General features: G+C 42.7%; 1 protein-coding gene and 1 long non-coding RNA gene across 2 annotated transcripts in view; one reads left to right on the top strand and one right to left on the bottom strand.

Annotated features, from left to right (window-relative positions):
• The window catches only part of CDH9 (cadherin 9), a 142488-nt gene extending 134071 nt beyond the window's left edge, over positions 1–8417 (bottom strand). Inside the window, exon 1 of the mRNA XM_083519279.1 lies at positions 8000–8417. The gene's annotated coding sequence lies outside the window, so the exon portion shown is untranslated. The remainder of the gene's footprint in view (positions 1–7999) is intronic.
• Positions 1–21726, top strand: part of LOC310714484 — a 602255-nt gene that overhangs the window by 288229 nt on the left and 292300 nt on the right. The gene's annotated exons all lie outside the window — the stretch shown is intronic.

The following is a 21726-nucleotide window of genomic DNA, read 5'->3' as shown; positions in this document are numbered from 1 at the left end:
AATAATGACAATAGTACTCACCATCATAATCTGAACATGTAAGCAAACCTATATTAATTATAGCTTTGAATCTGAAGTCATCCAGTGCCTTGTGTTGCGTAGGTGACTCTCAAAGTTGTTGATGGTGGTGATGATACTAATGCTAATAATATAACGATGGCATCTGGTTTCTCGTGAGTTTTTAAAAAATAAATAAACAAACAAATAGCAAATGGTTGGAGTCTTGAAGGCTTACCTTGTTCATTTGTTTCTCCTACACTTTTCTTTGAGCTGCTTCAAACTTTAATGTTCTCACATGTTCACTGAAAGTATTTCTGAATGAGGAATGCTATTAGTCTTGATAGCTGAGAGTGCTATGCCAACATTTGCCCTTCAGTTTCCTTCCCTTGCAAAACAGGCTTCTGCTTAATGCCTCATTCTCAGGGGCATTAAGATCCAACAGAATTTTGTTTGATGTGGGATGGTAGTTGAATATGGCATGCATGTTTTTTTCTTTCCATTAAACATCCCTCAAACACTCTGCAGCCTCCCTGGCTGCTCACGCTTACTAATCTAAACACAGACACACACTGTGGGATGAGTTGCCTCAGTATATCTTCCCCTGGAATTTGATTAAAGCAAAGGTACCCAGGAAGTCTTCACTGTTCAGACCACTGATGAGACAATTTGTAGAATGAAAGAAAGGACACTCACAAGTGCCAATCACCTAGCACAAAAGTAAGGTTGGGATGGCAAACCCTTTCACCCATCCCATGATAATTATCATTTTTCAAAAAAAACCCCCGTCTCCTCTTCTTGGATAATTTTTGAATGTAATTCCCCCCCCCCATTAATTCATGGAGATTGATTAACAAAAAAATGAGTAATTTCTGTCACAGCAATAACTAATAGCTAAACAGAACCTTCATATTTACAGGCAGCATACTGGTGGGTAAAAAGGGTTGCTGTTGTGTGCTGCCTGTGAACTTCCCACCCAAAAGGCAGAAGCACAGAATACACTATCCAGCAGGCAAGAACTTCTATACCCTTGGCAACTGTGCTGAATTGCTTATTTCCCTGAAGAGGATACCAGGACCTTTACTGATTTCTCTGAAGTCCTCCCAATGGTTCTGACAAGTCTAGTGGTAGCTGGAATGTATGACCAAAGCAAATCAAAACATATTTAAAAATTGTTGCTGTTTAAATGGCTAGATGGTCAGTTAGTTGTTAATTCTTGGCACTTAACACATATTTTTAAAAGTATGTATTTTTGACCCAAGCTTTTCATTTAACAGAATGCCTCCACTTTGTTTACTACTGCTCAACTGCAATCTCGTCAAATTCTTGTCTCTGTCTTGAGCTAACATTGTTTTGGTCTTCAGAGGTCCTTAAATCAATCCATTTATGAGGCCATTCCTGAAAGATGAATGAAATATGGCAGTGGAAGCTGTGTGGTAGTGATGCAGCCCTGTACCAAGCTGTCACATTCGTGTGGCTTAGTCACAGGCAGTCAATGTGGCATATGAGTATAGGCTCTTTGGCTGATCAACTATTGTCAGGGGCTGGCCAGAGAAGGAGGAATGATGGAGACCACCTTCCCATCCTGACTCTTCCAGGGAGGAGGAAGTGGAAGATAGTATAAACTTACAACAGTGGGAGGTCACAGCTCAGAGGCAGACGAGGGGAAAAGTTGAGAAATAATGGGAGAGGAGGAGCAAGCAGAGCCGGAGCAGCAGCTGGCTGACACGTTGTCACTAGAAATCATTCCAGACCCTCCATCTCCCAGAACCTGGCAAGCCTTAAAGGTAGGAGAGCAAAGAGCTCAAAGACAGAGGGCAGGTAGCAGCACATGTAGAGGAGATGATGATAATGGCGAATGAGGAAGTGGGGGAGAAAGGGGGTGGCGATTCACTTGGGACAACACCATTATCCAAGAGGCTGGGTTCTATAGCCTCTCTCTGTAAAGTATGAAATAAAAAAGGACTGAAAGAAACTTTTCCTTGTCTTTATACTTTCCTGGGCAACCAGCCGGGGACTGCTGACAGCATCCTGACAACTAATTTGCCATGTAGCAAGTAGCACCTGCTTGCTTCTCTCTCTGTGTGTGTCTGACAGAGAAGAAGAGGACTGCATGCATATGCACACACTCTCTCTCACATACAGCTTTCAAGAAGAAAAAACCTTAAGGACAGAATTCAACTAAGTTGTGTGGAGCGAGGGCCACCCCGAAAACAGGACTGCCTCCCTCGCCTCCCTACACACTCCCAAAATCTGCTCAGGAGGGCTGGTCACACCTCCAGAACATGTGAGGGGCACATAGTGGGGGGGGGAGAGAGGGGGAAGTCCCATTGCACATTCATACCTCATTTCTTGCACACCTACCCCACTTAGGGACTTCATTGAATTCCGCCCTATGTATGTGCCATTAGCCTGTCTTTGGTGTTGTCACTTGGAGTAACTTCGGGTTTTCTGGGGAGAAGCAGAACTGATATAGAATTGATATTGTCATGTGTTGGGTATTACCCTCCAGGCTTGCTTTTGCATCTCTGCAGCACTTCCTTCACATGGGTAGGATATTAGAAAAGTCGCCTTAAGAACCTACCTACATTTGCTTGAGGATAATTAACTGGCAAGTGGTTTGACAGGGGTGTTGAGATTTCTGTTGAAGATCCTTAGCTCCACTCACCATTCCCAACACTCCCTTTGGTGAAATAATGTCTATTAAAGCACTTTAAGGTACAGATAGGTAGCCGTGTTGGTCTGCCATAGTCAAAATAAAAAAGCACTTTAAGGCTGTGGTATAGATGTGCCCTGTGCCTGTTTGGATGGATCCTGTTTGGATGGATCCTGCAAAAAGCTACCTAGAATTTTCCACTTCATGGAGAGGGAAAGATCTTAAAGATCCAATGAGACAGCACAATTTTGCTCTCAAAATTGGTATTTGTTTTAAAAGTGGAAGCATAAGCTGACATGTTGTTAAACCACTGATTATTCCAGTGTTCCGTCTGTTCAAATTTATGAGTCATTTCCCCTTGCTTCCTTTTCTATTCCCCTTTTGCAAGAATCTGAACATTAGTCTCCTAAAAATGACTTGCGAGCACCAGATATCATTATTCATGATCAAATATTTGTGTATCTCTAGGCAGCATTTACACCAAGCACCTGCTGTAAGTCACATAACTTCAAAAGAAGCTCTTGAATAGGTAGAAAAACCTCGCATGTGGATTTCAATAGTTCATCTCTGCAGTTCTCCCTTCTGTGTTTCTTCCTCTGTGCACATTTTCATAAATGTCAGGACGGTAGCATTGCATCCCCCTCTATGCTTATTAGAGCTTGATTTTCTGTTAGCTCCAGTTCCTCCCACCCCTGCATGCTCGGGATAATTCTGATATTCTGCCTTTTGTGTATGTCTCTAACCATGTTTTCCCTTCCACTGAGATGTTGCCAGTGCATAAGACCACTTATGGGGGTTGGGGGAATCATCAGAAAGAAATAAGAACATGGAAATAATGGGCTAAGTACCAATGAAAGCAAATGCTTTAGTATGTCAGTAGCAAATTTGTTATGGGCCATGCCATAGCAAGTTACTTGTAGAAAAGCTTAAAAGGTAATATGATTTGCATTAGTTACTCATTTCCTACACCCTCCACAAAGGAAATTATTGGTTTATTGAAGTGTGGTAACTAACAATAGCAATGTGAGATATGACCCAGGAAATCGCAGGGTTAATTTTCTTTTCAGCTGTGATTTCCTTAGATTGTTTTAGGACAGGCATAGGTAATCTGATTCCTTCAAGATACTACTGCAGTACAACTCCAACCATCCCCAGCCAGCACAGCTGATGGTCAGGAATGATGGAATATGTAGTCCAACAATATATTGATGGTATAGTGTTGGCTACCCCTGCCTTCAGGTTATCTGCCTATGATGTGAGAATAATCCTGAGCAACCCGAAAGAGGTTGTCTGAAAGCTTACCAACAATGGATTGTACCCAACTAAGTTCTACTTATTGGACTTATGTTAACCTATGTTAATCATGCTCATTAATTTCAGTGGGACCGTTCTGTGTATGACTACCACTGGAAACAACCCAACGTACGCAAAATGATTTAAATGGTTATATATTACTCAATTACCGTTTTTTTTTGCACCATAACACTCACTTTTTTCCTCCTAGAAAGTAAGGGGAAATGTCTGGTCTGTGCGTGTTATGGAGGGAATGCCTACGGGTGGCATGCCTATGGATTTTCCTCCTCTAAAAACTATGTGTGTGTTATGGTCGGGTGCGTGTTATAGAGCGAAAAATACAGTATTTCATTTAAGTCAGTTCAAAAGTGGGAGGACACAGAACACTAATAAGTGATCTCAGCCATCAAGCTTTCTGAAAAATCCAGAAAAGGAGTGAGAAGAATGACAGACAATTCTATGGCAGATATAGCTCACCACTAAAATGGTGGTAAATTTGCAATACAGAAGCATCTAATGTTCATGAATTAATTAATCTTCTTATCTGGCAGAATCTGAGAATCAAGAGGCATGACTAGCGGATCTTAATTGCTTTGATTAATGTTGGTGAATCTCATTTTATTATGCTCGGCATCAATTCCGTCCTGAGTTCATAGCGATATTAGCATTTGTGACCACAAAGCTATCTTTGTATGAACTGGATGGGCCAACCAAGGTAACAATCTGGTCTGTTTCAAGGGATGCAGCCCACTTTCAACACAAAGTTTCACTGTCTGGCATAAAGTACAATATTTTAAATGATAATGATATTACATAGCAAATGGGGTACTTTCAAATATGACTTAGAATATGCTAAAATGAAATATGGTGGGATCTCTTTTGGAGAATTTTGGGCAGGTATCTGCCACGGATTTGTTAAATATAGAATAGTCAGTACTCTGTCTTGGCTTCAGCTTGGTTCAGTATCATTGTGAATTTGCACTTCTCAAAACAGTATGTGAACTAAAATGCAGCTGACCTTCAATAGTTACTCCAGATTTTGTGATCTCCACTCTAAAGAAGTGTAGAAAAATGTGTGCATATTGGGGAGAAGAGTGCACAGAAATGCATATATTAGTAGAACTAACATTCAAAGATGCAAATTGGGCAAAATTGCTTGCAAAAATGTGTCTCTTGGGAGAAGTGCACACAAACATGCTGATGCTTTTTCATGAGAACTTTGTTTGTTTTTTAACTGACACAAAAATGCAGGGAGCTGAACTCAATACCAGCAAAATGAGAAACTGAAAGAATCTGAAATTTGCAGATCCATTCATCCCTAGACATTATTACGGGGTACAGGTATACATGATGCAACTGAAAGCTTTCCGTACCAAGCTACTAGGTGGATGAGTGATGTGTACTCTTCATTCCTATGCCAGATTATGTTAAATTTCTTTCTCTCTCACCCACAAGCTGATCTAATTTACTCCTGTATTTCTGCCTCCTCACCTCCCTGAGTAACCAATTAAGTATGTTACATTGCTTTTGGAAACTTAGTCTGATGAGGGCATCCAAATCCCTGTAACCCAGCTGTTATCCTGAAATCATTGGCATTTTATTGGTCAGTGAAGCTGGCAAGAAATATGCATACTTTCTGCCTTGAAAATATGGCTTAAAATGAGAACTATGGAGGATTTATTCTGCTTTTATCTCCTCCTTAAATTTGTGCAGGCTACCGTCTCTTCTTGCCAACATAAAACAATTCTACAGACTCTCTTTTGTCACTTTGGCTAAATTCAGATTTACTACCTTGATGCACACATATCTAGAGGAGAAGGGGGAAAACATCAACACCTGGTTTTCTGTATACTGTTGCCACATTGTACTAATGTATTCTGCCTTCTTTAAAATTAAGACTGCTTATTCTAGCCTTGACTAATTTGCTGCTGTTATTATGGCCATCTGACTAAATGGCATGCATACTTCTATATAAAGTTTCAGATTATTCCTAACAAAACTTAACAGTAACCAATCTCATCCTTGAATCCACATTGGTTGGTAGTCAATTGCAATACGAACCCAGTGCATACCTCTACAGGTGTATTTCCCAAAATCATTACAAAATTCCTCATTTAAGGGGTGGGATATCCTCCCAACCCCCAACCCACAAAAAGAAAACTTTCTGTAGGATATCATCCACATCCTGAGAAAGTGATTTGCTTTAGGAATCACCACTAGAAATCATGAGGAAATCATTCAATGGAATGGCCATCATCTTCCATCTGTGGATCAGAATATACCTTAGTATGTGAACCCAATTGAAAGTAATGCAGTGTGTATATAGACCATCCATATTCAGATGCACATCTGATCTACACTTGTAGATCTTGCCATAACTGTGGAAGCTGTGGACTTGGGAAGTGATGTGTTAGATTCGTATTTGCATGAATACTTAATAACCTTACTAGCTTAGGTTTTATAAAGTTGCAAAATTTATTTATTGAACTTGTATACCACCCCTCATCTGGAGATCTTGGGGTGGTTCACAGCACCAAAATACAAATCAAGAACACAAAATACATAATAAAAACAAGTGCAGCAACAAAACAAACCCGTAACCCCCCTTCCACAAAGACATCTCACAAAATCTGCCATCCTTGCCAGTCAATAATAATTAGCAAATAATATTAGAATCTTGCACCTAAATGAAGAAAGGTATGCAAACTTTCAGCATAAATTATGCTCCTCCTCCCCCGCCCAAGTTCTGTTATGAAGACCTGAAATTCCTGTATCCTGCGCAAAAAAAGCTTTGGGATGTGATCTTAGCCCATTCCTCAACTTCATCAGCAGTCTGGTCCTTCCCTTGTTGTCCAAACTTTGCTGGCACAAATGAAAATTATCCCAACCGAGTCCCTTGTTCAATTCTATCCTGAGCCATTATTTAAAACTGCCTGCCAGGGGATGAATGACTACAGTACACAGACTGCCCATACAATTGCAAAGGATATTGATTTCCTTTACAGTTCACATCCATCATTCTTTGCCCAAGACCTGGATGTTTTGTGAAATTGGAGAGATGCCATCATGTAGTTTCTTGCATGTGTAATTGAAAAGAAAAAAGGAAAGGAAAGGAAAATGAAAACTGGTGGTGGGAGAATGGTCAACTAATTGCCTTTTCAGATGACTAAGATTGTCCCCATGCATCCTTGATTCTTTTCAATTGTTTTGCAGTTCAGAAAAAGGATGAGGTTGGAGTTTGCTGGGGAACTGTGGCTGGGTATTCCACCCACAGCAGCTTTTGTGGCTTTACCTTTAATGCACATATCCCTATCTGTGCTCCGAAAGGCTGCAGAAGAGCTCTGTGATGCTTGAAAGCTTCAGCCCTGATCAATAATGCAACTCAAGCTGATAAAAGGCATTTTGCCTTTTCTGTTATGTGACCAAGATGAGAATCTTCGCAGGCAAATCAGCTGTGTGTCAGTTTCACCTCTTTGCTTCCAACATTGCGCGAAATACTGATTTTCCTTTTTTGCCCTTTGAAATGCATTCATCTGCTGTACAAATTAATGATTTCAACCCACTCACTGTCTATCCATTTTTCCTGAGTTCTGCACAGATCTTTTTTAAAATGGAGAGGGGATAAAAACAACAACACAGGCTTCACTGAATGGGGATTTAATGCTTCTTCCCTGAAGAGGAGAGCAAATGTTTCTGATGTAGAAATACTGAATGCAAGAAATAAAGTGTGTGAATTAATTGAAAGCGGGGGCGGGGGGTACCTTGCTGTGCAGAACTACTCTGAATACAGCAGCCTTCCTGTTTGCAAACTTACTATTCAAATGAACCCCGAGCATATGGGGGGAGGAGAATAGAAACAACTTTCAGCAACATATCTGTTTGCCATCTACTTCACATCTCTCACTCATATATCTTTATTTCTCTCCTCCCCCCCTACTCCCCCCAAAAGAGGAAGGTGAAATCAAGCATTATATTTATAAGCATAGCCTCTAATCTCCCTTGCAGTGAAAGCATGTTTGTGAATCCAGAGATCATAGAAGCAAAACAACTCACCTTTCTCTCTCCAGTGAAAGTGACGGCAGCTTTGCTTAGTGCTGTGCTGGTCCGCAGCCTCTCTGGTGCCTTCGTCGTCTCTGCTGCGCGTTAGCAGTTAGCTCCAGTGATCTCTCTCTGTACTCAAGGCTTTCTCTCCCTCTGCATCACTTTTAACTTAGGCAGAGCTTGGAAACCGAAGCCAAAGGTACCCTCTATCTGATTGGTTTCCCGTTCAGCACCCCCTGATTAATAAGAAACGTCCCTCACACATGGAGAGCAGATTGCTGCTGATGAGGCTGCAGTCAGTGCTCAATGTGAGGAGGCTTTGGGAACGAGTCAGGAAGGTGTGGAGGCGAGATGCGAGTGTTTGGAGAGGGAGGGTGAAATTTGGATGTGCCAAACACAGTGATTTGCAAGTGAATGGAGGAGGAGGGCACAGAGAGGAGAACTCTGACAAGGACTCCCCTAACAGAAGAAAGCGCCTCTGTGCTTCAAGCCTCACTCACCCAGTCCCAATTTGTATGTTCAGCCCTCTTCCTGGAAACAAGAGGCAGTCATGTCTGCAGCCTGTAAATCAGCCAGACACAAGATTTTTATTACCCTGGCCACCTTGCAATGCAATTCAGTGCCAACTGGGAACTCGGAATTGCCCTATGCAACTGATGGGTTGAGAGACCTCCACATTTCATAAAAGTAAAGTTGAGGCTCCTCACTTACCCTAGCTCCTACCACCACCACCACCTTAAAAAAGGCATTAGACTTGACAACATGGACATGCGCTTCTGAGGGGAAATCCTTCCCAAAGATGCTCTCGGGGGCAAGTGAATGGGGTGGTCTTAACACTATTTGTGGCTTATGGCTCTAACCGTGACTCACTTGTCCTGCTCAACATCTGTACATGAGGCTTTCATTTGTGTAGTACCTAGTCCTAGCCAACACATATACATCTGTTTTGTATGGTCAGTTCACAAATTTTGCACGGGGCATCTGACAGGCATTAGAGCTGAGACAGGCTTTTGTAGGCAGTGGGTTATGCATGACCCTGGTCTGCTTACCAAAACTTCCTGCTAAGTTAATCCTAAGTGGCCCATTAAGAGTAGAGGTAGGGGGGAATTCAATTTGGTCCACATTTAAAGTCAAATCTATCAAACTCACAATTTCTGGAAAAGTATGAGAACCAGAACACACTTAACTGAATTTTGCAATGCAGTTGTCCCATAAACCAACATTAACAAAGATATATGTGTTAGGGGGCAATGTGTATAAAATACATACATTAGTGAAATTGGCATATAAAGGGCATTGCATTAGGGAAGCCAGCTTCAAAAAGCATGTGCATTAGCACACAAAAAAACCCTTCATAAAAATGTGTTTATTAGGAGAAATCCGCACTTATATGGCAAACAGCTACAGAAATGTGGATAACTGAATTTAAGATAGGAAAAATGAGAAACAGAGAATTCAAATTCACAGATCCCTCCACCCCTAATTAAGAATGCTGTACGAGTCACAACCACTACAATTTTATGATCTTTTAGGCCAGAAATAGGCAAGCATTTCCTATCATTTTTATTCTTCTCCCGTCCTATCTCAGCAGCAGAATCCCATGTTTCAAGGAGATACAAAGTGTGGTCCTCATCTGTAACAAAATTTTGTAGGACAAGCAGTCTCACATAGCTAACATGCTTAAGTCTAATTAACACTTAAAGGGGTTAAGACCATAAAGTAAGCTGTCCTGCTAGGCTTAGCCTAGGTCACTCCACCTCACCTTGGGAAGAAGGTTATTGAGCCTATTGCTGTATTGCAGTTTACCTGATGAACTCAGGTTGTGAAGAAATTTCAAGTTGTTGCTCCAGCTTAGTCGCATCGCTCTATCAAGCCCTTATTCTGTTCCCGTACCAATAATTTAGAAACTTTCATCAATTTTGAACTAACCCATGCTTTACTGCCTGTGCAAGTTTTCTTACTGATGTATGGAAAAACAATATGAACCTGATATTTGAAGAATTTGTAAGTAAACTGATTTTTAGCTGACCAAATGTGCAATCTTTTCCTATGCTAGGTGGAGTTTTTGGAACTCACAAGGGCATATTATAAAGATCTAACAGTCTATATTTTCTTGCTTTATTTTGCTGCATATTTTATTATTTTAAATCTGTGCTGGGGTTCTTTCACCAGAGGGTGCTTGCCCCAAACTTGAGTCTTGAGAATTTTCGTTTCTATATTATAGTTTTCTTTCTAAACATACAGTGATACTGAAGGTACATTACCACTTCAACAGGTTTTTAGAGTACTGTGTGTTCCCAAAGAGACCCCTGAGATTTCAGGGATGTGCGTGAAGAGTCCGTTTCAAAGCTTGTATGTAAATGTCTGAGTGACAGTATGTGATAACAGGATAATGCAGAATATTATACAGATTGTTGGCATAGTGAAGGAAAACAATACATTTTGGCAGGGTTTGCCTCCTATCTACTTTCCAGGAGCCCTTTCCCCATCAATTCACCTGCTTAAGAGCCTTTCCATACCCGAGCAACTACATGCACATTGCAAAGGATTCTGGAACATTATTTGGTGAGCACTCATTCCACTCAGCACAGCCTGTTGTACTATCATTGTGTTGCTTCAACTGAAAGCACACCTTAGAACACATCCAGTGTGTTCTAAGTGGAGAGCCAGTGTGGTGTAGTGGTTAAGAGTGGTAGCCTCATAATCTGGGGAACCGGGTTCGCGTCTCCGCTCCTCCACATGCAGCTGCTGGGTGACCTTGGGCCAGTCACACTTCTTTGAAGTCTCTCAGCCCCACTCACCTCACAGAGTGTTTGTTGTGGGGGAGGAAGGGAAAGGAGAATGTTAGCTGCTTTGAGACTCCTGAAGGGGAGTGAATGGCGGGATATCAAATCCAAACTCTTCTTCTTCTTCTCTTCATCCATGGAGCTGCACGTATTTTCCCTGGAGTGCAAATATTTTCATAAAACAAAGTAAAATAAAATAATGACAGGCAAGCTGCTCTCAGAGAAGCTTGCCCACCCTTGTTGATCATCTTAGCACACACACAAAAAGTCATTATATACCTGCAATGAACCTGAGAGTTCCCCAGAACATACTCTGAACGCTACTGCTTTACAACATCCTAGAAGTTTGTTGCTTTATTGGTCCTGGTAGACCAGTAAAAGCTATGGATATTATACAAAAGAAGCATAATTCATGCCTAATTGCCTGACTTTGCCTGTAATGTTATGCACACAATCTGAGCAGAGCTTCTCTGGGAGAAAAGAGCAGGAGGAGGTGACTGATGTGGTGATAGAACTTTGGACAAATGCAGGAAATCCTTTTGGGAACCAAAAACTGCACAGGGCAATGTAGTAGCAAAGTACCTACTAATAGGGGCTATAGCTCCAATATCATTCACTGGGTGGAGAATGCCATGTTAATATTTTGCCTAATTCTTGATTCATGCAGGGAAAGGTTGGGGAGCCCCCTACAAGCCTCCAACCCCAATTTTTGCCAAATCATGTCTCCATTTCTTTCTAAACATAGTAGCCTAGGGGACCAGTGCAGAAAGTAAGGGGCCAAATTCCCTTTATTCTCCCTGCAATTGAAACATTGGTTTTGCTTGAAGTTCCAAATCATTTGAAGCCAGTCTTGTGTGCAACTCTGTTTAATCCTCTGCAGCTGATATGTAAGGCAGAGTACATATTGGTTTCTCATTTAAGAATCTGCAGTTAGGGAGGCATGGGATAAAAACAAATAATTGCACTTCTGCTAAAACCTGAAGCAGTTAAAAGGGGGCCTGGCATTCATTGTGTTTTCAGATGAGGGAGATCCTATTAGTTGTCAGTTGTACTGTAGGGCTCTTTAGAAGCCACCTGAAACTGTGTCAGAATGCAAGATAATCCCCCAGAGATGTATTCAAGGCAATCACAAAAGCAGGGCTGCCATTACACTAGATGACAGTTGGAGGAGATAAAGGCTGACATGTCATGGATGCAGTAACCACTGTTTGTGATGGTCACTGCTTTGCCAGATGCAAAAGAAGCTAATGATCCTACAACTTTGTGTAGAAGAAGGACTTTCATGAAGTATAACTTACCATGCATCTATTAAAGATGCAGGAACCCTGTCCTCTTTTCTACCAGGCCACCATACCTTCTTCTGAGGAGCTCAAGGCATAGTCCTCTACCCTGGTCAGGTAGAATAGGCTGGGAGATAGTGACTGGTTCATAGATATGGGGTCATTTGAACCACTACATGTCAGGGACTGGGCAGATGAGGAGGAGTGTGGGAGACCTCTACCCCAAAGGCTTCTGGACATGAGGAAGATGGTGGTAGTATGGACCCAGGTTCATGGTGGTGGTGGTGGTGAACAGGACACACCCCAGAAGAAGAATCAAAGAGCTTGGAAATATTGGAGGATGAAGAACAACAGCAAGCTAGCAGATACTCTAGTCCTGAACAGAGACAGGACTCAGACATGGGAGAAACAGTACAGCAGACAGTGGACACTACATCACTTGAAAGCCTGGTAGGACCTCCTCCTTCCCTGAGAACCAGGCGCTCCCTTTGTATCTTAGAGCAGAAAGCCAAAGAGAGACAGAAAGATTCATTTGCTGGCGATCGTAGGCAGTAAGGAGGGGTTTGGAGGTTAGAAAGTACTGCAAAGTGTTGCGGAGACTCTGAGTAATGTCTGAGGGGGCATAATTCATGGTCCCTGATTTTTGGTGATTCTCGCTACATACAGTGGTACCTCGGGTTAAGAACTTAATTCGTTCTGGAGGTCTATTCTTAACCTGAAACTGTTCTTAACCTGAAGCACCACTTTAGCTAATGGGGCCTCCCGCTGCTGCCACGCTGCTGCTGCACGATTTCTGTTCTCATCCTGAAGCAAAGTTCTTAACCCGAGATACTATTTCTGGGTTAGCGGAGTCTGTAACGTGAAGCATCTGTAACCTGAAGCGTCTGTAACCCGAGGTACCACTGTACTTCTAAAACACCCCTTCTCTCTCATACACCCTAAAAAAGATAAAGTGACTGCTGGGGAAAACACATTTGCCTGTGAACGTTTTGAACCTGTCGAACAAACAACAGGTTCAAAACATAGGGATATGTTTCATTCACTGTTAAGTTCATATGAGATTTCCCCATAAGCATTTGGTTGACAGCTATGGGAACCTGATGATGGCACAGATATTCTTTGATGCAATCCAAAGGGCTCTTATTAACCTGCCAAAGTGCATCAGCCCATTAGCTTATACTGCCCAGTGCTGTCTTCTCCAGCTAACAGTAGATAATCAAGGTCTGAAATGACAGAGACTGGCTTTGCTAGCTAGGTGCAAAAGAGGGTTAAGCTTCTGCACATATAATAGTAATGCTGGTATCCACCTTTTTCAGGAGACAAGGTAGGAGTGTGTTCTTTGGGGGTTAAGTCAAATTGTTAGAAGGTTACAGTGTCTGTTGTAGCTGTAGAGACTGATATGGGAGAGATATGTTTAGTTGCAGCTGGGGCAAGTGAAGACATCTGGTTGTGCTGTATCATGTAGCAATGTAGTGCATAGCTGCCAACTTTCCCCTTTTTTAAAGGGAAATTCCCTTATTCTGAATAGGATTCCTCGCAAGAAAAGGGAAAAGTTGACAGCTATGGTGTAGTGTCAAAGGTGCAGGACCTCTGCCCTGGAGCATTTGGCTACCTTAGGACCTATTTGAGGTTCTTCCCTGCCAAGATATTTTTAATTTAAGATTTGACTACTGTATAAGCACATATTGTGGGTGAGTAGGAAGGATGCATGCATGACTTCCAGGCAGATTTAAACCTTGACACCTCTTACTTTTAAAATTAGTCACTGCTTTCGGCCAAGACCCGAGATGAAGTTGCACAGGAACCATATAAACGGGAGAAAGCAGTCAGGGCTATTGGTGAGATTTACAAACCTTAAGAGTAAAACAAATAGTGTTTGTATTAGATGTCAGCATGCCCGCTTCTTCTCATATATATTTAATGGTATTTTAAAATATACATCACAATAACCGCTGTATAGGGAGAAAGGGAAAAATTGCCTTGTACGTTGTATTTTACTCCTGTGGAAATAAGGGCAATTTTATGGCATATCTCTGCCTTTGATGCCTAAAAAAAGACACTCTGTGTGCCATGAAGGCAATAAGCATGGATCAAGGCAACAAAAAGAAGTAAAACAACAGAGTTGTGCTGCTGTTCCAAATGAACACCAGAATAAGGGAAATGTGGGTGAATGGTTTAAGTTATTGAGGAAGACTGGAAAATGGAGAAGTAGAAGCAGTGTATATGAAGAAACAGGAACTATACTAGGCTTTGGTGGTATTTGCTTTGCTTTAGAGCCAAAATATATGCCACTTTTACAAAGCTTTCTACATTCTATTATTATTATTATTAATAATAATAATTTAGTTTGCAGGCCCTATAAGCCTGCAGTGTCAGTAAACAACCCTTAACAAAAAGAAAAGAAGTTGTGATTATCAGAGGAAAAATAAGGCAAAAAACATTTGGCAAGAAGATAGCTAAATTACTGTTCTAACTGCTGGAGCTGTAGGGCAAATTAAAAACCCAAGTCACCCGGCAAAACAATCTTCATTATTAAGATATTGCTGCCCTACAAAGATGTGCTTGAGTGGTGAAATAATTAGCTACAATTCTATCCCCATTAATATTTTCCACATTTCCTCGGCTATTATTGTGCATTTTCCAGAAAGAGTGAGGCAAGTGTTTCCACAACCTCATAACAGACCTGCCCATTTCTTTCCACTAAGTCCATATACTTTCCAAAACAAAGAAAATAGTTACAAATACTAAATATTTCAACAGGGAGTTTGGGGTTCCCAAATTTGAATAATGGTGTTTTGCCACCAGGCTTGTGTGAGAATTTTGTCCAATTTGCTTGTTACCAGGAGACCGTCTTCATTATGTGGATGTAAGAATGGTTCCATTGCCTCAGGCATAAACTTAGCCATTTAGTGCGTTGATTGTTAATACTCTGATTTCTTTTCTATTGTCTCCACTCAAGCCAAGTCGACCGTAGAGCTAAAACCGCTGCACACAAAGAAGTTTCCCAGTAATACTGCAGTCGAGTGGCCTGCAGAAAACAAAGCAATCAGAACTGATCATTTGGTGATGTCACTTGAACTCCCATCACGAAAAGCCTCATCAAAATGTCCATTCCATGATTCCTTTCTGAAAGGTTTTCTTGATTATTAAGATGTCAGAATTTGTATCTGGATTAATTTGGCAAGCAAAGCCTGAGTAAAAAAAAAAAAAAAAAAAAATGCTAATGTATCCGTGTGTGCTTTAGCATGGGGATGACTATAATCTGTGACCCTCCAAGTGTTGTTGGACTACAACTCCCATCAGCCCTAGCCTGCATGGTCAGTGGTGAGTTGTAGCCCAACAACAGTTGGAAGACTGAATACAGTGGTACCTCGGGTTACATATGCTTCAGGTTACATACGCTTCAGGTTACAGACCCCACTAACCCAGAAATAGTACCTCGGGTTAAGAACTTTGCTTCAGGTTGAGAACAGAAATCATGCTCTGGCGGCACGGCAGCAGCGGGAGGCCCCATTAGCTAAAGTGGTGCTTCAGGTTAAGAACAGTTTCAGGTTAAGAACGGACCTCTGGAACAAATTAAGTGCTTAACCCGAGGTACCACTGTATTGGCTTCTTCTGCTTTAGTATATATATTTGCATCCGTATCCTAACCACATTTTCCTGGAAATAAAGGTCACTTATTAATGGGACTTCCTTGTTTCCAGGCGCAGCATGATGCTAGAGAAAGCCAAACTATATATATAATCAGTCCCATAACTCTGCCCTTAAGTTCAGACTTAAAAACAACAATATAGCTAGCAATGGGGGAGCTGAGGTAGAATAGGACCCTATTGTGGGGGCAAAGGATTTTACCTCAGTGGCGTAGCATGGGGGGCTGGGGGCCATGGCCCTGGGTGCAAATGTATGTCCAGATTTCAATGTGCTCTGAACTAATCTTAAGATGTATTTTAATTGATTGCCTGTTTTATGTTCTTATGTTCTTTTGTATACTGTGTTAGTTTTATGATGTTAGCCACCCTGAGCCCAGCTCTGGCTGGGGAGGGCAGGGTACAAATAAAAATTTATTATTATTAGTAGTATGAAAGGGCACAACCAGGCGCCCACATGTCAGGCTTCCTCATTGAGGCCTGAGCCATAGGGAGGCAAGCCATCCCCAGGCTGGACCTTTGGGGCTGGCGCAACAGTGCTATCTTCTGCTTGTGGCCGGCGAAGGGATGCTCATGCACGCCTTGCCCCTGGCCCAGCCACCACCCATCGAAGAGGGAAGGAGGAAGAGGAAGACAGGAAAGCATAGCAAGAGCCATGTGTGTTGCCCAGAGTGCCTTGCTGCAAGGACAGGGGAGCAAAGCAACACAGCTCCACACCTGGCTTCACGTTTTTCTCTTATATCTTTGCTCCCAGGTTATGGCTAGTTTGATTAGCTTGTGAAGGAACTGACCGCTACCCAGTCCACCAGGGGGGCACAACACGTGCCCTGCCCCAGGCACCAGCAACCCACGCTCCGCTCCCACAGGACACACATCCTGGGAGCATTCAACAGCACAGCAGCTGAAGTAGAGAAGTCCCCCATTGCCACTTTCTGGCATAGATCCCGCAGAGAGGAGTGGTACCACCACCTCCCACTGAGTCTGTCCGGTAACACATCACATTTGATGATATCAAAGCTAAAGAGAGATCCAGGGGAATCAACAGGATCACACGACCCCTGTCTATATCCCGGAGAAAGTCATCAAGGAGAAAGGTGATCAAGGCTTTGTTGTTGTTCCACAACCTGAAACCAGACTGTCATGAGTCCAGATCACTTGCTTTCTCTCAGTGCTTCTGAAACTTCTGATTGTTCAGTGGAAAGAGAAAATCTGTATTCAAATAGATGCTATGCTTTATTGTTTTGCTTCACATGTTTAGCAATCATATCGAGTTCTGGGGCTGTGTTCTGGCTCAAAATAAGTTTCATCTTTTAATGCTTTCTATCAAAAGTGAAGCTACAACAGCAATGCTTACTTAAGTCTCTTTTTTTTTAAGTACATATTTGTGCCACTTTGAAATTTAAACTAATCCTACCCTTACCGTGCTCAATGTGTTGATGTCTTTCTTAAGGGATGCAGGAAGTCAAAATACCTTAATGCGTCTTCCCTGCTGTCCTCATGCAGAAAGTGTTCTGCTCATTTTTGCTAGATGTGCCTCTCTGAGCTTATCACTATTTTCAAAGTGTGAATTGTGATGAATAAGTTGAGCATTAGAACACTGGGAGCTGGCACACATGAAGCCTGAATATAGAAATATTTCAAAAGTGATTGATGTTAAATGGTCAACCTCACTTGATCATGCAGTTAAAACACACACACACACACTCCTTTACATGTGTATATATTATGTATGAACCCCATCTTCATGCATCACATGTGTTCATGCAATGGCTGCAGAGAGGGGTTGCACTGTAATAATAATAATAATAATAATAATAATAATAATAATAATAATAATTTATTATTTATACCCCGCCCATCTGGCTGGGCCTCCCCAGCCACTCTGGGTGGCGTCCATAAAAACCAAAAATACAGTAAAATATCACACGTTAAAAACTTCCCTGAACAGGGCTGCCTTAAGATGTCTTCTGAATGTCAGGTAGTTGTTTATCGCTTTGACATCTGCTGGAAGGGCGTTCCACAGGGCGGGCGCCACTACCGAGAAGGCCCTCTGCCTGGTTCCCTGTAGCTTTGCTTCTCACAATGAGGGAACCGCCAGAAGGCCCTCGGCGCTGGACCTCAGCGTCCGGGCAGAATGATGGGGGTGGAGACGCTCCTTCAGGTATACTGGACCGAGGCCGTTTAGGGCTTTAAAGGTCAGCACCAACACTTTGAATTGTGCTCGGAAACGTACTGGGAGCCAATGTAGGTCTTTCAAGACCGGTGTTATATGGTCTCAGCGGCCGCCCCGAGTCACCAGTCTAGCTGCCGCATTCTGGATTAGTTGTAGTTTCCGAGTCACCTTCAAAGGTAGCCCCACATAGAGTGCATTGCAGTAGTCCAAGCGGGAGATAACCAGAGCATGCACCACTCTGGCGAGACAGTCCGCAGGCAGATAGGGTCTCAGCCTACGTACCAGATGGAGCTGGTAAACAGCTGCCCTGGATACAGATTTGACCTGTTCCTCCATGGACAGCTGTGAGTCCAAAATGACTCCCAGGCTGCGCACCTGGTCCTTCAGGGGCACAGGTACCTCATTCAGGACCAGGGAATCCTCCACACCTGCCCGCCTCCTGTCCCCCAAAAACAGTACTTCTGTCTTGTCAGGATTCAACCTCAATCTGTTAGCCGCCATCCATCCTCCAACCGCCTCCAGACACTCACACAGGACCTTCACCGCCTTCAGTGGTTCTGATTTAAAAGAGAGGTAGAGCTGGGTATCATCCACATACTGATGAACACCCAGCCCAAACCTCTTGATGATCTCTCCCAGCGGCTGCATGTAAATGTTGAAAAGCATGGGGGAGAGGACAGAACCCTGAGGCACCCCACAAGTGAGAGCCCAGGGGTCTGAACACTCATCCCCCACCACCACTTTCTGAACACGGCCCAGGAGGAAGGAGAGGAACCACTGTACAACAGTGCCCCCAGCTCCCAGCCCCTCAAGACCCCAAAAATTTTATTACAGCCCCCCAAAATTTTATTACAACAACTGATTTCCTCCCTTCTTCGAGGAGAAGATTGAGAGGTGCTGTGCTCCTCAGCAGGACACTCCTTTCGCTTCCATATCTCACCTTCATTCAGCCCCACAGCTTAGCCAGGCTTTTTTCTGCAGCTGGAGGCAAGGCTTTGTGTAGTGCCCCCATGCCATCCCACCACACCCACCCAACAGAGTCATCCAGTCCCTTTGCTGCCTCCACACCAGAGGCACTGGTGTTGCAGCTGTTTCCAAAGCCAGCCCTAGTCATCTCTCCCTTCTCTCTGGCTGAATTTGAGGGTGCTGCTGGCTCTTCTTCCTGGAGGCAGAAAACCAGCGAGGGAGGGAAAGTTGACAGGCAGGAAGTTGGAAGGTTAGTGCTGGCAGTTGTTCAGCTGAGGCTCTAGCTCTGCCTGTAGCCAGCAGGCTCCTACTGGGGGACAACAGAGATTGGGCAGCAGTTCCCTTTCCTTGAAACTTGTGCCAGTTCACAGACCCTCCATAGACTGGAAAGAGAAGCTGCTGAATTGCAACTCATTACCAAACTTAAAACCATGGAGAGACCTGGTCTGACCAAAGACATTGGATTCTTATCTCATTATACATGACTAAGCCATTTTTCACCTTCTCACCCCTTGCCTTTTCCTGTAAGACCTATTGCAGTCGTTAAGAGTCGTCAACAGGCTCATCTCAGCTATCTGCCAATCTCCCATTCCCACCACCCTTCTGAGTAATACCCCTCCCCACCTTCTCACTATATAGAAGGATCTGGCAACTTCTGTTTCAGTGTATCTGAAGAAGTGTGCATGCACACGAAAGCTCATACCAAGAACTAACTTAGTTGGTCTTTAAGGTGCTACTGGAAGGAATTTTTTTTATTTTGACTATGCCAGACCAACACAGCTACCTAATTGTAACTGGAACCACTTTTCCTTAGGATGTCCCTATTTTCATTGGATAATGTTGGAGGGTATGGTAGTATGTCCCTATTTTCATTGGAGAAATGTTGGGAGGGTATGGAGCCATCTGAAGGCAATCCTGTAGAGGGATTTATTTATTTTTAAAAAAGTGTTTAATGTTTTGTTATGTTTTTATTTATGTTGGAAGCTGCCCAGAGTGGCAGGGGAACCCAGCAAGATGTGTGGGGTATAAATAGTAAAATTATAATTATGGAATAGGACATTCCTATTTTCATCAGAGAAATGTTGGAGAGTATGAGTTCATAGATATATTCCCGTGCTCTAATTATGAAGGCTAGCCTACCCACGGTTAGGAGAGTAGTTAACCCCACTATTGTTGAAAGCATCTTGGGAGAAAAGCAATGATAAACCTAGACAGCATCTTAAAAAGCAGAGACATCACCTTGCCAACAAAGGTTAAAGCTATGGTTTTCCCAGTAGTGATGTATGGAAGTGAGACCTGGACCACAAAGAAGGCTGATTGCCGAAAAATTGATGCTTTTGAATTATGGTGCTGGAGGAGACTCTTGAGAGTCCCACGGGCTGCAAGAAGATCAAACCTATCCATTCTGAAGGAAATCAGCCCTGAGTGCTCACTGGAAGGACAGATCCTGAAGGTGAGGCTCCAATACTTTGGCCACCTCATGAGAAGAGAAGACTCCCTGGAAAAGACCCTGATGTTTAGAAAGAAAGACCCTGATGTTTAGAAAGATGGCGGGCAGAAGGAGAAGGGGACAACAGAGGACGAGATGGTTGGACAGTGTTCTCGAAGCTACCAGCATGAGTTTGACCAAACTGTGGGAGGCAGTGGAAGACAGGAGTGCCTGGCGTGCTCTGGTTCATGGGCTCATGAAGAGTCGGACACGACTAAACGACTAAACAACAACAACAACATAGCACTCTACTTTCCCCTTGAAGACTGAAAAGAATAAAAAAATAATAAGATAAAGTAATTCACTCAGGAACACCACTCTTAGGGTGGTATTAGACCTCCTTGTTACCTTGGTGAAGCCAGTTACTGAAAATAAACCCTGTTCCCAGGGCTCTTTTTCAGCCAGAAGTCACCAGAACTCAGTTCCAGCATCTCTTGGATGTGCACCATTTTCATGATAAGAGAACAAGGGAGGCATTCATGGTGAGTTCCACATCTCTTTTTTGTAGAAAAATAGTACTTCCTTATCCTATCTCCATCATCCGTTCCTGGATTCTGATTCTTAGCCACGCAAAAGAGAGACAGTGTTGGTGACCCACTTGCCTTCTGAAAGCAAAGGAAGAAAACCAAACTCTTCCTACGTCTTGTGCAACTACCATACGTGACCTCTTCCTCAGTCCAAACCTGAAGAGGAAAAGGAACTATCTCACAGAATATTTCTATCCCATGTGCATTGGGATGGAACTGGGATGCTGGCCTCATTGTGAGGTAAAATTAATGCCTACAGGGTTAGACTGCTAAGCGCAAAAATATCCCATCTACAGATTTTTCTCCGACTTCATGTTCATTGAACCACTTTAATATGCTGCAGTCTTCAAGGTGCCATTTCTGGGCCTGGCATGCTGATCTCTCATTCAAATTAATTTGCAATTGCCCTCTGCTCACCCAGGAATAGATTAGACATGATTATATCTTCTTGCACAAAGTAGCCTTTTCCTCTTTTTTCTTTTGCACGCTACAAGCATCAAAAGACGAAATACTGTATCCTAGCAAAAGGGACAAAAGGCTGGAAGATACAGTTAACATATCAAAAATCTTGATCTTTTTCTGGAAATATTCATCTCCTCCTTTTTTAAAAAGAAAAGAATAAATAATAGAATTCAGTCAATTGGGGGATTTTTATTTTTGTTTTGCAAATCAGACGGCATCCTTCAAACCATACATGAGGATGTATCCAAAGACATCACTGTATGATATATGCTACATGATTTAGCTTTCGGGCAGACACTATTCTTCCAGAATGACAAATTTGTATGAAAGAATTGAAATGAGTCAGAAGGCATACCACTACCGCAACTACAAGCAGCCTGGTGAACACAGATGGGTGTGAGTTGGAGGG

The sequence above is a fragment of the Podarcis liolepis genome, assembly GCF_965112155.1.
Source record: "Podarcis liolepis genome assembly, chromosome: 8".
In the NCBI taxonomy this organism is placed as follows: Eukaryota; Metazoa; Chordata; class Lepidosauria; order Squamata; family Lacertidae; genus Podarcis; species Podarcis liolepis.
The sequence above is the reverse complement of the archived record's forward strand: the minus strand, read 5'-3'. Positions and strand labels throughout refer to the sequence as shown.